Source organism: Elephantulus edwardii, unplaced genomic scaffold (genome assembly GCF_000299155.1).
Source record: "Elephantulus edwardii isolate Elephantulus edwardi_28Jun2011 unplaced genomic scaffold, EleEdw1.0 scaffold00011, whole genome shotgun sequence".
In the NCBI taxonomy this organism is placed as follows: Eukaryota; Metazoa; Chordata; class Mammalia; order Macroscelidea; family Macroscelididae; genus Elephantulus; species Elephantulus edwardii.
The window spans coordinates 1,035,017-1,049,387 of record NW_006399761.1 but is presented as its reverse complement, the minus strand read 5'-3'; the positions used below and the strand labels follow the sequence as shown (position 1 = coordinate 1,049,387).

Below are 14,371 nucleotides of genomic sequence, written 5' to 3'. Positions count from 1 at the left end.
CCCTCCCCACTGCACAGCAGCAGGATACCTGCTGTTAGCACCCTCCCCTCACCCCTGCGGGTCCTTTTCAGCCTCCTTGTTCTTAGTTTTGCTGATTTAAAGGTGCCAGATCACTGTACAGATAAGGACTCAGTTACAAGGAGGGGCCAGTGAAATGGTTTCTCTAGGTCCACAGGCCAAGTAACCACCCTCAGAGCTGAAGGGGCCCAGGTGTCTGATGCTGAGCTCTGTGCACCTCAGATTCATTCTCTCCTGGCTGGGGTGGGGACTGGGTCTGGATTCACCCCTGGAAATCCCTGTGTGAAGCAGTGCATTACATTGGAGGAGTTTCCCTCATTAACCATCTGCTGCTCAGGCATTTCTTGGATCAGGTGGATGGGAAGGGTCATTCCAGATGGCCAAGATGGCAGTGAATAAGGATGCCTGAAGAACAGTCAATGCCTTTAAGTTACGTTGTCAGAGAAGAGCCCAGATTATCCCGTGGACTTCCAGGAGAGCTGGTCTTTCCTGGAGGACGTGCAGCCAGGGTGCTCCTTGGAGGCGAGGACAGGAGACGTTGTCTCACATACTCTGGGCATTCTGTCAGGAGGGGCCGGTCCTTGGGAAAAAAAACTATGCTGGGAAAGGTGGAGGGTCTTGGTGGGGGGAGAGAGGAAGACCCCCAACTCGATGGGTTAACTCAGCGGCTGTACCAAAGAGCTGGAGTGTGCGGAGATGGTGGTTCTGGGGCCTCTGCGTGGCACAGCACCCACCTGACACGACCACCTCTAATGAGTGGATGTTTTGGGAGGTGAGACACAGCCCGGGCCACAGCAAGAGGAAGGAACGGCCACGTTTGGGCCAAGTGCCCGACAAGGTACGTGAATAGCAGCGTGTGTCAAGAGAAGGAAGGAAGGGTGTTCTCTGCATGTGAGCTTGCACTTACGAATCCCGAATGGCTGCTTCCTCAGAAACTCTGCCTGCCCTACTTTTGGAGCCGGTTTATGGATCCCAGCAGAGAGGGAAGTGTGGGACCACCTGTGTGTGAGACAGCATGGCCGTGAACTTCACAAATGACCTCTTCATTGAAAGGGGAAAAAAACCTTCCCTGGGCTTGAACACCGCCTTCATCACCACGGTGGGTGCAGAAAATCGTCTGTTAGCTGTTTTCTGAAAACAAGCTTCTCTGTAAAGGCTGAAGAATCACCGACTCAGAGACACACAGAACAAAATGAAAATAGAGGAACATAGCTTCCACAGAAGGCCGTCAGGACACATTTTAGACAGTGGTCCCGTAAGCTCTCCGGGGAAGCTCTTTCCATAAAACATGTTATTTGGAAATAGACATTCTGAATGTTTGTTAAAAAGGAAATTAAATTCATGTGGAGACAAGGGTTTGGCTTCTTCAACTGGACCACCTCTCCAGGTGGGAATGGCTGAGTGGTCAGAACCAGGCCGGACCACCTGGCTGCTGTCCATGGCCCCGGAGGCCTATTGGCTCTGCCTTAGGGACCCCCACTCAGTGGGAAGCACCTGCCTGCAGGGTCACCCAGTCCCATCCCTCCCGGATCACAAGGCTGGCAGGGCCTGGAAACCACCTGCTTATTTGCATGGGTTCTCCTGTTGCCAAGGATAATGCATTGATCAAAGAGACTTGCTGTCTGAGTTCCCGGGTTCTCCTGAGAACACATTTCTTCCTGCTTGCTGTTTTACCCAGTGTTTTGCAGTTTGCCCTCCCTGTGCAGCCAGAGTGCCCCTTGGAGGCACAGATGGTAAAGCTTTGTCTCCCATTCATTGGGCATGTTGCTAGGAGAGGTTATTCCTTGGAGAAGAACCATCATCATGCTTGCAAAGGTGGAGGGACAGTGAAAGAGAGGAAGACCCTCACCCGGACAGTTTAACACAGTAACTGCAGCTGTGGGCTCTAGTGCGTCAGATTGTGAGGATGGCACAGGACAGGACGGGGCTCGGGTCTTGTTCACAGGGTTGCTATGAGTAGTACTCCACCTAGAACCTAGCAACAGTTCCCCTTGAAGCCACACTCCACCTCTTGCAGTTGGCATTTTTTCCGTCTCACAGATAGAGAAAGGGGCAATTAGCCAACCTCTCCCAGGCACTCAGCTAGAGAGAACCACACAGACAGGGCGAAGGCCGGTTCTGGACTCCTCCTCCAGAGTACCTCCAGCCCACAGTGGCCTAAATGGCTGGAGTTCATGACGGCTTGGGCAAGCAGTGGTGCCCGGCTGACACCTTAGAGACCCTCCAGGACTTACCCAACAAGGGCCCTCGCTGGATCCTTCCCATTAGAATCTCGAGGAGGGAGGCCAGTGCAGGGACAGCAAGGTAAGCATTGCCTCAGACATCAGCAGGACATGCAGCTGTTGTCCAAAGCACACCCCTTAAAGGCCAGGCAGGCAGGACGGGAAGGGTGAGCGCTGCAGTGGGAGGGAGCTGGCAGAGGAAGACACGAAACAAGCAAGCGTCAGCTCCTCTGTCTTCTTTTTAGAAAAGAAGTTTGTCTTTCAATTAGAGAAATCCCAGAAGCCCCACCCACGGCCTCCCATGGATTCTGACTCCTGGTGACCCTTCCTTGGACTTCCAAGCGGTGGGGTCTCTGGAATCTTCCCCTTCACCGGAGGACATGGGGGGCCAGGGGGGAGTGTGTGTGAACTGCTGACTTCATTAGCAGGCTGACAGGAGAGCAAAACAAAACCCCAAACTCACTGCCCTCAGGTCAGAAACAAAACTCCCCACTGTGGGTCAGTGTGTAGCCAGGCAGTAGCCACGCCTACAGGTTGACCAGTAACACCAGCAAGGCACCAACCTTAGAAGAACCAGCCACTTACAGGTCATAGAGCAGCACTTGCCCCAGGATAAAGCCCCGAGAAGCCGCCGAGAAAGAAGGATGAATGGAAATGACAGGAAGCAGGGAAGTTCACTTCCACTGTGAGCGCTCTGCTGTAATTCATGCTACAGAACAAAACGTGATGGCTGGGCCAAGGGAGACCCAGTGGCTCTGTAAACTTACATCACAGTGAGTTTTCAAAAGGAAACAATCTGAAAAAATGTAAAATTTTTAGAAACCCAGTGGTTATCCTGGAATCGCAGGTTCTTTTTCATTCTGCCTTTGCTCACTGGTGTGTTCCTGCAGTGAACATACCTTTGCTTAACTTCAAACACTAATAAAATCATTGCAGTGGCTGCCTAGTGTCCCATTGTACTGTGTTTGGTAAATTACTTAATCATCCTTCAGTCTTGGCTGTGTGCATGTTTCTCATGGTCTGTCTTTGCTGTCACACATAAGCCTGTTAAGAAGATCCTTAGACCCAAATTTGGACCGGACTCAGAGGATAGAAAGCTTTGGAAAGCTATCAGTATGGAGCTCTTAACAGCCTGCTGCTCAGCACCGAGCCCGCTCCCCACGCAGGACCCCAAAGGGCAGCACCAGCCCAAAGAGACAACCCAGGAGGAAGGAAGAGAGGCTGGGGGGACAAATGGAGACAAGACGGATAATCGGTGGACAGTCATGGTATAGCCAAAGCAAGGTATTATAATGAAGTGTGCAAACAGCTGGAGTCAGAAAATCAAAAGGGCTGAACTCGCTCATCATTTGTTAAGCTGAAGGAATTGAAAAACAAATTCAAACCACGAGTGGCATTACTTAAAGATGCTTTGGGCAGAATGTTAAATGATCCAAGAAGCATTCAGAGATGATGAAAGCAGTATACAGAGTCACTGTACCAGAAGGAATTAGCGAACACAGAAGAATTTCATAAAACAACATATGAACAAGAGCCTGTGGTGATGAAGGAGGATGTTCAAGCTGCTCTGAAAGAATGGGCAAAAAACAAGGCCCCAGGAGTTGACAGCATACCAGTTGACATATTTCAACAAACATACTGCCTTGGATGTGCTTACTAAGTTGTGCCAAGAAATCTGGAGGACAGCCAGATGGCCAACTGACTGGAAGAGATCAATATTTGTTCCCATTCCAAAGAAAGGTGACCCAACAGAGTGCAGAAATTATAGAACAATATCATTTTAATATCACATAGAAGTGAGATTCTGCTGAAGATTATCCAAAAACGAGCAACATGTCAACAGAGAACTGCCGGATGTACAGGCTGGGTTTAGAAGAGGCCATGGTACTACGGATATTATAGCTAATGTTAGATGGATCTTGGCAGAAAGCAGAATACCAGAGGAATGTCTATCTGTGCTTCATTGACTATGCAAAGGCTTTTGACTGTGTAGATCACAAGCAGCTGTGGCTGACTCTGAGAAAAATGGGAATCCCAGAACATTTGACTATGCTTATGCAAAACCTATACTTGAACCAAGAGGTAGTCGTCAGAACAGAGCAAGGAGACACTGCATGGTTCAAAATTGGGAAGGGTGTCCTCCGGGGATGTATTGTGTCTCCATACCTTTTAAATCTGTATGCTGAACAGATCATCTGGGATGCTGGACTGTACGAGGAGGAATGTGGCATCAGGATTGGAGGAAGAGTCAACAACCTGTGTTATACAGATGATACAATCCTGCTTGCTGAAACTGAGGAGGACCTGAAGCGCTTGCTGCAGAAGGTCAAGGACTGCAGTCTTCAATATGGATTGAAGCTCAACATCAAGAAAACAAAGATTCTCACCACTGGGCCAATTGGCAGCATCAGTATGGATGGTGAGGAGATTGAGATAGTTAACAGTTTTAGTTTACTTGGCTCCACAGTCAACACTCTTGGTAGCAGCAGCCAGGAAATCAGGAGATGAATTGCATTGGGAAAGTCAGCTGTGCAGGACCTCTCAAGAGGACGGAAGAGCAACGACGTCAGGCTGGAGACTAAGGTGCCCCTGATCCAGGCTATAGTCTTTGCACTTACGTGCTATGCATCGGAGAGTTGGACAGTGAATAGGGATGATAAAGAATTGATGCCTTTGAGATGTGGTGCTGGAGAAGAGCATTGAATATACCATGGACTGCTAGGAGAACAAACAGGTTTGTCCCAGAGAGGGATAAACCAGGTTGCTCCTTGGAGGCAAGGATTCTGAAGCTTTGTCTGACATACTCTGGGCTTGTTCCAAGGAGAGACCAGTCCTTGGAGAGGGCCATCATCATGTTTGGGAGGGTGGAGGGTTATCAACGATCTGCATTGCTTCTTTATGCCCCCCACCCCAGCACACACCCCTTCTGCATAGTCCTCTCCTGTCCATATATTCCCAACATTTTACCTTGCTTTATCATTTCACTTGATCTGTTGACAGACAGATGGTGTGTGTTGATTTACTGCTTACAAATACCTCCTGATGCTTTGATCAGGTATATATTTATCAGCATTTTCTTGTTTCAATAAATAAAAAGTAAGTAAGTATATATATATCCTTACATAGGAGCAGTGTTTGATGGTTAAATAGGATTTTAATGGTCTGAACAAAGCAAAGAGTCTCTCTTTTAGGCCCCCTGACCTGGAATTGCCAAAAGCACAGCAGTTTTTTAGTAACTCCTTCCTTGTAAGGGTGGGGCCCCGCCGGCTACATAACGTGAAAATGCATGGGTAGTTCCTGCTCTTGTTGGGCTAAACATGTTACAAAGCAAAAGAAACAGCCCAGCCTTTTAGAAAAGGCTGCCCCACCCCGACAGGGACAAAGCCCATTTCTAACTGAGATGAAGAACTCTCTTGATTGCAGATAGCACTTGGCCTTCAGGCCACACCTCCCCGAGACCCATGCGCTGAGGATGAACTTCGGTTCAGGGGAGAACACAAGAGATCTCATTTCATTTGAAGGGGAAGTTTAAGTATCTGGCCGCTAACTGAAAAAATGGTTTGACTCTACCAAGCACTCTGTAGGAGCAAGAAGTGGAGGTGAGCTTCCCTAAAGATTATGTAAGAAAGGCACGGGAGGAAACCAGCGGGCCCAGAGTTTGTGGGTGGAGAGAGGGGGTGAAGGAATTTAAGATGTAGTGGGGATCTAAAAAGACAGGGATTTTATAGCCTAGGAAATCCTGAAGACAGTTTTCACTCAGTGGGTCACTAAGGGTAGGAGCACTCAGCCGCAATGGGGAGTGACATCTGAATTTCAGACAATACTAGAAGATCAGCTGTGGTTGGTCTGAAACTCAGATTTGGCCGGGCAGCCTGGCTTCCCATCTGCTGAGCCTGGAGCCCTGACTGTGAGGTTTTAGGTCAGTGGTGATGTTGGTGACCTCGCCCCAGGAGTGCCCACACTCAGCACCTCCAGCATCCCAGAGAAAGGACTCTTCCTTTCTAGGTCAAAGACCTCTCTGCTTTGTTATTGACTAACTCCTGGGGAACTCGGTGAGCAGAGCACAGCTGTCCCACGGCATCTCTAGGCTGTGACCATTCAGAAACAGATCAGTGGGTCAGTCGTCTCAGGTACCTCTGGGTGGGTCCAAACCTCCAGCCTTCTGGCTAGCAGTTAGACACTTAACCGTTTGCTCTGCCTTGGCACCTTACACTGGGGGTTGTGAGGTGCCATGGAGTCAAGGTAACCTTGATCTCTCACCCTTATCCTATCCTGCACTGTCATCTCTGACATGATCAAGGTCATTGTTACTATCTTCTCTGTCCATCTCTTTCATGCACCCTCTCCACCTTTCCCAGTGTGATGTCTTTTTCCAAGGACTGGCTCCTCCTAACATTATGTCCAGAGTCTGTGAGACCAAGTTCCCCACCGTTGCCTCCACGAAGCACCCTGCTTGTACTTCCCGCAGGACAGACTTGTTCTTTCTTTTGGCAACCTGTGGGATAGGTGGTGATCTTCTCCAACACCACAACACAGGTTCTTGTCACCCTTATTCACTGTCCAGCTTCCGGAAGGACAGGAAGCACCTGAAAGCACCTTGGTGTGGATCAGGTGCACCTTCGCCTTTAAAGTGCTGTCTTTGCTCTGGAGCGCAATGGAGAGAGAGATCCTGAACATCAACTTTTTCCCAGTGCATCTCGCCTTTTGCTTTCTTAATTTCTGTTACCAAGACCTTTCCCCGCTCAGTTGCAGGATAACCCCGGTGCCTTATCACCTCTGTTCCAGAGTTCTGCAAGGAACTGCCATGCTAAATGGTTTGAATCCGATTCCATGTGATACCTGCCTGGAAGGGACATCCCAGAATGAAGAGGTAGGCTGGGGAGAGCAGTGGGTGTGAGAGGGATGATGGCGACTCAGGAGAGCTCAGAGGGGGAGCTCATGGCAGGAGTAGCGCTGACTGAATGTGAGAAAGGCCCCTGGGAAGCTGGATAGGTGCGCTCAGCCAGCACCAAGCCTCACCCAGGGCCCCCGACATCATCGTACCCTGTCATCACGTGTCATACATGATGCTCTCAAATCACTGTATGTATTTTAACTCTGGTTGTCATGGTTATGTACGATCCCAAGTGCTGCAGGAACCAAGTACTTCTCTGTGAAGTGCTAAGAGGAAGCAAGGGGTGGCATGGGGGGTGGAGGACGGGGCCGTCCAGTAGCCACTGACCCCAGGGTCTGACCACAGCTCTGTCCCTGGGAAGTTCATCTGATCCTCAGAAGCCTGCAGAGGACTTGGTGGCCTCATTTTTGCAGATGAGGAGGAGGTCACCCTACCCACAGTCACAAAGCGGGGACACGACAGAGTCTCAGAGGGACAGGAGATGGGATGGGAGCAGCATAGGGAAACAGGATACTTACTGACTTAGGCTTGACCCCGCCCCTGAGGAGGGTCCTCTCTGTAGGACAAGCTGCCTGCTTCTCACAAAGGCTGCTTGGGATTTGTGATTCGGGGGTTTCACTTTGTATGGAATGCATCTTTTCTGAATTTGCTCTGGTCCTCTATGCCTCTTAAGAAAACTCCCCAGATTCCTTGAAAATATGTCAACGTTGGTGGAGGATTTGATGTTAGTTTTTAACCAAGAGGTAGAGCTGAGGGCCTGGACCCAGCCGCTGCCTCCCACCTGAGCCCCAAGTGCTTACATCATACCTTCCCTTGGTGGCCTAGTGGGTAAGATGTTGTGCTGCCAACCCCAAGGCAGGCGGTTCAAACCCACCAGCTGCTGTGTGGAAAAGATGGGCAGTCTTCTGAGCGATTTACAGTCTCTTAAAAACCTGCCGGAGGGTCAGTGGGGAGTAGGTTCTGACTGGACAGCAGTGAGGTGAAGTGTAGTGGCCTCTCCATGAGCATGTGCCTCAGAGGGGACACGCCCCCATACCCCTTATTAGTCAGTGCTCTCCCACTGGGCCCTTGGGGACTGCTGTTCTGCTTGTTGTTCTTCTAGAAACTTCTCTCCAGGCAGCTCCTCTCCCTCTGACTTGGCTGAGGCTCTCCCCACCTCCCGCACCCAGAGATCATCAGTTCATTCACACCCAGGGTTAGGCGGCCACCTTCCAGCTGGCCTCTGCCTCCATCCTGGCACCCCACCAGAGCGTCCCCATCTGCAGCTGTCACTGGGCAAGGTGTGGACGCAGGCACTCTTCACGCAGCCCCGGATGGCCAGGTGTGGGGAGTGCCAGCTGAGCGGGACCAGGAAGGATGGGCAGGGAGGCACCGCTGCCCAAGCCCTAGTCAGGAAGCCTCCTGCCGCCGTGACGGTCAGCACCTCCTTGCTCTGGATTTCTGTTTATGTTCATTCTACTCAGTGCACCCTTATTGCCACTCGGCTCTTCCCCAGGCTTCCTACAACTCCCAGTGCTCACTAAAGCCTGCTCTGGGCCAGATCACAGCCTGTCAGAATGAAGACACCAGACTGTGACCAGAAGGAGACGCTCATTCTTGACCACCCAGTCGGAACCGACTCACAGCTGACCCTCCGGTGGGTTTTCAGAGGCTGGAATTGCCTCTGAAGGATGAGAGGAGACTGCCCACGCTTCTCCGCTGGTGGATTTGAATCTTCAGAGGTGCAGCCTATGGGTTAGGAGTACAACTCCTACACACTAGACCAGCAGAACTCCCCATCCAGAAGAGAGAAGCACCCCAGCAATGGGCAGAACTAATCTGTGCCTACACGCCCCTCGAGTACAGGACTCCCATGTGCTAACGCATGCTGTCCCGGCCACTGCATGTGTGCAGCGGGACACTACACACACACACATCCATAAATATACACACGTGTCCACATGTGTATACACACACTGACGTGCTTTCACATGCATGCAGACATCCATGAACATACACTTGTATGCATGCATGCAGTACACTTAGATATATGCACACGCTCGTACCACCTATGTATTTTTCCTCTTCCCCCTTTCCTGCTCTCAGATTGAAGGAGATGTGCGTCCTTTGACAGCCTGGATCCCTGAGTGACCTTGGGGAGCAGAGCTGCCCCTGACCCCGGATGGACACGTGTGACTGAGAAATCAACCTGTTATGTTAAATCCCTGGAATCTGGGGGGCCTTCCCAGCAGCACAGCCTGACTGACCCACCTTCTCTGAGATTCGGAGCTCAAGGATTCAGCAAGTCAGATCCCCATATTCCTGCCCAGCCCCTTCAGGCTGGGAGAATCCCAGGATATCTCCTCTCCCCCCCTTAGATTGTACATTTTCTTTGAAGTAATAAGACCCTCTTGATTAAAACAAATCAAATAGATTTGTACAAAATGTACCCACACAAATAGGTGTAAAACACGAAGGCATTTATTGTGTGCTGGACGTACCTGCGAATGCTGTTGAACTATGGTGGCTGTGGGTATCCCAGGAAACCTGTGGGAAATCTCCTGGGTTGACAGTGCCTGGACCCCCAGTTTGAACAGTGGTCGTGTCCTGGATTACTTCTCAGAAGCAGCCCTTGTTATGACAGGACGTGCACCAGTGAAGTGGTCAGAATGCAGAGCCTAACATTAGAACGCTTGAGTCAGATGACTGGAGTGGAATACATCCTTCTACACGCTCGAGAACCAGTTCTTTTTATTATTCGTCAGCAGCCATCTACTCCAGGTATCTCTCTAGCTGATAATTAACGTCATCGCTGGAGTGATTTATCAGACTTGGGGTCAGAGTGCTTACTGCAGTGCATGGCATCCAGTCGCCTTTGATGAGCGATGCCAGACTGTCGATATCATCCCTCCAAAGGGTCTTGGTGGTATTTCAAGGATCATGAAGAGCAAGATCGAGTCAAGAGGAAAGAACGACCAAGCTCTGTTTTCCAGAGGCAGCATGTGGATGCCTTACTTTTAGATCGCAGACAAAAATTTCCACCTATATTTGTACAGGCAGCAACTATATAAATGGACCTCATCTATGACCACACGGGAATTAGACTGACCACATCCGTGGAAGTTACCATTGGAGGAAGTATCAGTCAAAACCAGCAAAAGTCAGATTGACGACATCTGTGGAAATTACCGTTGGAGAAAGCACCAGCAGTCAAAACCAGCGAAAGTCTGGAGAAAAACCTGTCCCAGTGGATCAAACAAAGAAAGATCTAGAACCTTTCCCGGAAACTGTCAAATCTGATGAGAAAGAGACTACAAAGCATACCCAAAAGACAGCACAAAAGTCCCTCCTGAGAAACGAATGAGACTCCAGGAAGTTGGAGAAGAGAAGCCAGCAAGACTTGTCTACTACCGAACCTCATTTCTGTGACAAGCTCTGAAACTTTTAAGCTTTGACATATTTTTTAAACAGCTTTCTCCTTTATATTGTTTCCTTTATGAACAGTTCTTGTGTACCTTTATGTAATCTTTAGCCTGTTGGACTTGTTCAGCCTGCCCCACTTACATGTACCATATTATATATGTGTAAAAACACAATAAAATTTTTTACATATATAAAAAAAATCCACACAAAGCCATGAAGGCATTTGCTGGACTGTTCAAAAGCACGGTCTCGATCGCCTCTTCAGGTCCCACTAGCACCGGTCCACTGGTGACTATTCCTTTCTCCAGAAGCATCCCCTCCCCCCCAGCTTCTGCCCTGAACTTGCCCTGGCTCCCTGGCAGACTGGACTCCCTTAGATTGTTGGCCTGATGCTGCCAACTTAGTAATGAATGACCGCTCTCATCCTGGTCCCCTTATCTAGAAAATGGTGAGAGGAAAATAAAAATGATGTCATTGGGAGCTAATATAGGTGACATTTGCCCCTTAGATGTGCCAACCACGGTGAAGACAGGCCAAGAATATGTGTGGACATGCTTTGAAAAGCAGAGTAGAACTGCTCTATGATGATGATGTGTGTGCCTTGGAGTTGGAACTGCCCCAAAGTTGGCCATCCAGCAGGTTTTCAGAGGCTGTAAATGGCATGAGAAGAGACTGCCCATCTTTCTCCCTGAGCACCTCGTGGATTCAAGTCACATCTACTAACTAGGCCACCAGAAATAGTGTTTCTATATCCACGTGCGTACACACACACACACTTGTGTATATTTTGTGATGTTGAGAAAACTGATAGCTAGCTACCCCACCAGCAGGTGTTTTAGAAGTTGTAAACTGCACAGGAGGAGACTGTTCTAATTTTTTCTCTCTCAGAACTGCAGGTGGATTTGAACAACACAAATCCTTGCCAACTCCTTACAAACTAGGTCACTCTAGCTCTCGGAGCCTTTCAGAAACTAATAACCAGGCGTTCTGGATGGATTCGAACCACCCGCCTCTCAACCAGTGTCTACTGGTTAGTGCTTAGTCATTTGTACCACCAAGGATTCCTGAGTAAATATTCATGGCTCATATTTTTCTCCAAGACACAACTAACAGATTCAAAATCAGCCGCACCTCCCAACGCCGGGCGTGCACGTGGGTATATATTTACATTTCTGCAAATAATCCCATCTCGTTCTTCAAATAGAATAAATGGCTTATTAGCTGAAGAGATGGACTGGAGTCCTGCACTTCAGACAAGAGAGTCACATTCAATCATTTTCAAGCTCAGCAAACATCTAGCAGGGTTTTGGCTGCACGCGGAGCCTCACTGGGAAACCTGGTGCGCGCATCCAGATGCGCCTATGTCCTTCTCCAGGGTGGAACGGACCCCAGCTCTCCAAGAAGCTGTAAATCCTCACCGCTCTACCTCCCGCGTCCTCACCCAGGGCCACGCCCCCTCGCGAGGGCATCCATGGGTAGCCTTGGGGCAGCGGCGCCTCAGGGTTCTGACGTGGGGGAGCGCGCGTCTTCTGGAAGCTCAGCGGTAGCGGCCGGTCAAGCCCGCTGGCAAGTGGCGCCTCCGTGTCCTCCCTCCTCCCGGCCTGATCCTGGCCGCTGCCTGCGAGCTCAGCTGGATCCACCCCTTCTCCAAGCCCTGCGCTTCTCAAACCGGAGCGCGGACCACCCCGGAGGGCTGGTCCAACTGTTGAACTTCCCCGCGTCTCTGACTGCGCACACCTGGAAGAGCACCGATAAGCTTGTCTCCACCACGCTCCCAGGTGATGGTGATGCTTCGATGCTGGAGCGGACGACTACCTAAATTTGCTCAGGAAAAGGGCGGGCTCCTCCTGCCCCCAGGACTGCAGGCTGCAGCTCTGATCAGCGAGGGAGGCCGGGGCCTGGACCAAGCGGGACGGAGGAGCTTCTCCAGAAAAACCGCCGAAGGCTTCCTGCAGGTAGGAACCTGGGACACCTGCGACCTCCGTTTCTTCTTTATCTTCCGATCTGGTCTCTTCATCCGTGCACGTGGGCTACTAAGGTGAAACGGCGGGATCCCAGAGTTCCAGAACGCAGAGACACCGGGAAAAGGCATACTGTTAGAATGTTAATTAGCTCAGGTCTTCGTGAGGCCAGGAGGGCCTCCCAGAGTCCCCGGAGAAGGTGTCCTAGAAGATGTAGCATTTCCGTGAGCCGGGGAGTAGACGGTGATGGAAGGGATTTCCCCGGCAGGCGTCAGGGCGCTCAAGGATACTGTCCCCGCAGAAGGGCCTATTGAAGGTTAGGGTCTAGCTGCCCTCTGCTCCACGCTGCACCTTCCTTCTGTCCATTGCGGGTCCCCTGCTCCCCCTCGCACCGTCCTGCTCCCCCTCGCACCGTCAGGAGCCTGTGTGCCCTCTGCCCACCCTGTGTCCTGCCTGCATTTGCTCTCACTCACCAGGCCCTTATTGGCCTCACCTGCACACTTAGGGATTCACGTGCTCGGTCAGCCAGGGGCGCGCGTGCGCTCACACACATGCACCCCATACAGTCTCCCAGGCCTTTGGAGACTCTCTCAGATGGCAAGTGGAGGCACCTGATTCAATAAAGGCAGAATCCAGACCTCCCAACACCACGTGTGACCAGCACAGTGGCCTTGCACAAGCTACAAAGTCCATTTTCTTACCATTGAAGAAGGGAGATCTGGTGGCCTCGGCCTTAGGAATTGATGCTGCCAATGTAGTGGTTAGAAGTTTGAATCCACCAGCTGCTCTGCAGGAGAAAGAGGGGCGGTCTCCTCCAGTGGGATTTGCAGCCTCTGAAAACCTACTAGAGGGTCAGCTCTCTGGCAGTTCTGACTCCTATGCAATGAGGGAAAGTGAGAAAGGGCCAGAAGAAAATAGGACAGTCACGTGTGGGCTGCATTTTGTATTTTTGTTTCAAAGTACAGCATTTCCCATGATACACATTTTTATGAAACAATAATTTTCGGGACATTCACTACCTTCGACTCAATTTGTAAGCCCACCACCCGCTCTCATGGTTCACTGACAGTGGCAAACTGTTGGCATTCCCTACCAACCCTGACTTTTCTCTATGAAAAAAACATGGTTTTCTCAATCCCAGGCAGGCTCACCACTCACCACTCGGTAGCCGGGCAGCAGGGCCACGAGAGCCAGCTGTCAAAATCGGGCCTTCCAGGGCGTCCCCGGCGCAGACAACCGCCCCAGGCGATCTGGACAGCGCTAGTCACTTTCCCCTTTCCAAGCTCTTTTCCCAATGCTCTTTTCCCAGCTCCAGCGGGTGCAGGCCGGGCTATGCGCGTCAGCCTTGCGGAACGTCTGCCAGGTATCTGGCTCCCGCAGCACCACCCAAACTGGTCGCACCAGTCTGCCCCGCGGCTGTTTCTGCCAGGGCTTGCCCGTGTATGTGTGTGTGTGCGCGCGCGCCTGTATGTATGGGTGTGCACTGAGCCCCTTCTCTCCAGCAACCCAGGTAGATGGGAGGTGGCTGGGCCAGCAGCTCAGGTGGGTGGAGGGGAATTAATCTAACCTGGAATTTCAGCTCAGCGGGCACAACAGGTGAGGGGGAAGCAGTAGGGAGAGCATGGCTACTTAGGCAACTTGGAAATATTCTGGTGCCTTGTCCCGTGCACCCCGGGTGGAACATGGCCCGGGGTGACTTTTCCAAACAGTGCAGGTTTCCAGGCAGGTCTGCGCCAGGCCCTTGGGAGGCCGGCGGAGCCCCTCCTACGCGCTGTCCTCCGGGTTACCGCGGCGCCCGCTCCCCCTCCTCCGGGAGGCAGGGCGGGGGGATCGGATTAGTCTTTGTTTTCGACGCGAAAGAGCCGAGCGCGGCG

At 51.1% G+C, this 14,371-nt stretch overlaps 1 pseudogene; it reads left to right on the top strand.

Moving 5' to 3' along the window:
• The first annotated feature begins 9,633 nt into the window (after positions 1-9,633).
• Positions 9,634-10,542, top strand: LOC102877587 (annotated as a pseudogene).
• Positions 10,543-14,371: the final 3,829 nt, after the last annotated feature.